Source organism: Phocoena phocoena, chromosome X (genome assembly GCF_963924675.1).
Source record: "Phocoena phocoena chromosome X, mPhoPho1.1, whole genome shotgun sequence".
Lineage (NCBI taxonomy): Eukaryota > Metazoa > Chordata > Mammalia > Artiodactyla > Phocoenidae > Phocoena > Phocoena phocoena.
The window spans coordinates 2373764-2376638 of NC_089240.1; the positions used below are offsets into that span (position 1 = coordinate 2373764).

The 2875-nt window shown below is 41.5% G+C and overlaps 1 non-coding gene across 1 annotated transcript; it reads right to left on the reverse strand.

Moving 5' to 3' along the window:
- Nucleotides 1–1102: 1102 nt before the first annotated feature.
- Nucleotides 1103–1209, reverse strand: LOC136143195 (U6 spliceosomal RNA). The gene has a single exon (XR_010657890.1). It is a non-coding gene; the product is annotated as a U6 spliceosomal RNA (small nuclear RNA).
- Nucleotides 1210–2875: the final 1666 nt, after the last annotated feature.

Consider the following 2875-nt stretch of genomic DNA (forward strand, 5'->3'; position numbering starts at 1 on the left):
CACTCTTCTCGAAACTCACCCCCTCCCTTGGGATACTATGTTGTTTTTCTTTTTTTAAAAATTTTTTATTGGAGTTTAGTTGCTTTACAATGTTGTGTTAGTTTCAGGTGTACAACAAAGTGAATCAGTTATATATATATCCATTCTTTTTTAGATTATTTTCCCATATAAGCCATTACAGAATATTGAGTAGAGTTCCCTGTGCTATACAGTAGGTCCTTATAAGTTATCTATTTTATATATAATGCCTATGTGTCAATCCAGTCTTCCAATTTACCCATCCTCCCCTTACAACCAAAGCAATCTCAAGGAAGAAAAACAGAGCTGGAGGAATCAGGCTCCCTGACTTCAGACTATACTACAAAGCTATAGTAATCAAGACAGTATTGTACTGCACAAAAACAGAAATACAGATCAATGGAACAGGATAGAAAGCCCAGAGATAAACACAAGCACCTGTGCTCACCTAATCTATGACAAGGAGGCAAGAATATACAATGGAGAAAAGACAGCGTCTTCAATAAGTGGTGCTGGGAAAACTGGGCAGCTACATGTAAAAGAATGAAATTAGAACAATCCCTAACACCATACACAAAAATAAACTCAAAATGGATTAAAGACCTAAATGTAAAGCCGGACACTATAAAACTCTTAAAGGGAAACAGAAGCAGAACACTCTGACATAAATCACAGCAAGATCTTTTTTGCTCCACCTCCTAGGACACTAGGTTTTATCTTCCCTCAACTCCACAAGGACAGTGCTCCGTGGATACGCTCTCCTCTGCTTCTCAACTGATGATCTGTTTCCTCAGGAGCATCATTCCATCAACATAGAATGTGCTGCAATATATACCACTTTAAAAAAAATTGGGACCCTGCAAGGCTTACCCCCATCCCTCAGTATTGCCAAAGAGCTCTGCTCAGCTGTACCCACCATATCAAGTTCATCTCCTGAACTTCTTTGTGAATCTACTCCAGTAAGATTTCTCTTCTTTTTTTTCCATTTTATTTATTTATTTTTAAACATCTTTTTTGGAATATAATTGCTTTACAGTGGTGTATTAGTTTCTGCTTTATAACAGAGTGAATCAGTTATACATATAAAAATACTGAACGCTTCACGAATTTGCGTGTCATCCTTGCGCAGGGGCCGTGCTCATCTTCTCTGTATTGTTCCAATTTTGGTATGTGTGCTGCCGAAGCAAGCACAGGTGTTCCTCCTTAAAGGAAGGACCACTCCACCAAGAACACGTTTATCCAGGTGACTCCTGTTTCTGCTGACAAATACAGTGGTTATTTTTTGCCTCCATTGTGCTTGGTGTATCAGCTCTATTTGAAGTAGTTGACCATTTTCTCTGCTTGGCCCCCAAGATGTTGCTATTATTTTGGACGTCCTCTGGACTCCTTTTCCAGCACTTCTGGCAATCCTTCTGCTTTCCCCAAACTCTAAAATTTGGACGGTTCCTGGACTCATTCATAGGATGAACTCATCGTTTCATACATTCACTTCGTATTTAATATCATGCTGTTCTACAGTTTGAATACCTTTTAATCCCTGGTAACTCCCAAGTTTCTATCGAGCCTCAGTTCATTCTTTGCTAGTCCTAGGCTCTTAGAAAAGTCTAAACTTACATATCCTATTGCCAATTTGGCAAACCTTACACGCCCTACAGACATCTCCAGTTCCGCATGTTAAAAAATGAATTCTTGGGCTTCCCTGGTGGCGCAGTGGTTGCGAGTCCGCCTGCTGTTGCAGGGGACGCAGGTTCGTGCCCCGGTCCGGGAGGATCCCACATGCCGCGGAGTGGCTGGGCCCGTGAGCCATGGCCACTGGGCCTGCGTGTCCAGAGCCTGTGCTCCGCAACGGGAGAGGCCATAGCGGTGAGAGGCCTGCGTACTGCAAAAAAAAAAAAACAAAACCAACAAAAACAAACAAACAAAAAATGAATTCTTTTTTTTTTTTTTTTTTTTTTTTTGCAGTACGCGGGCCTCTTACTGCTGTGGTCTCTCCAGACGCACAGGCTCAGCGGCCATGGCTCACGGGCCCAGCCGCTCCGCGGCATGTGGGATCCTCCCGGACCGGGGCACGAACCCACGTCCCCTGCATTAGCAGGCAGACTCTCAATCACTGCGCCACCAGGGAAGCCCAAAAAATGAATTCTTAAGTCCTTCCTTTATTCTCAATTCTGGTCCATCCATGGTATTTCTCATATACACATGAAAATTACCCTGCTCGGCTAACAGTTGCTGAGACCAAAAATCTTAAAGTATTTCTTCTGCTCTTTTAATATATAATGCACATTCAGTTGATCAACGTATTCTACCTGTTCTCCTTTCAGAACATGTCTGGAATGTTAAACATTTCCTACTACCTACCACACCTTTATCCTATTATTCCATACCCCAGTTATAGTTCACATTACCAACTGTAATCGTCTCATATCTGGTGTCTTTCCTTTCGTCCTTGTCACTCTTCAAATTTTTTAGGTTACATTGGAGAAGGGTGATTAACAATGTTGTCGAGTTTCAGGTGTGCCGCAAAGTGATTCAGTTACACATATACATGTGTCTGTTCTTTTTCAGATTCTTGTCCCATGTAGGTTATCACAGAATATTGAGTAGAGTTCCCTGTGCTCTACAGTAGGTCCTTGTTGGTTATATGTGTTAAACATGGTAGCGTGTATATGTTGATCCCAAACTCCTAGGCTATCCCTCCACACACACACCCCCCTTTCCCCCTTGGTAACCGTAAGCTTGTTTTCTAAGTCTGTGAGTCTGTTTTGTAAATAAGTTCATTTTTATCATTTTTAAAAGATTCCACATATAAGTGATATCATACGATATTTGTGTTTCTCTTTCTGACTGCCTGCATTTA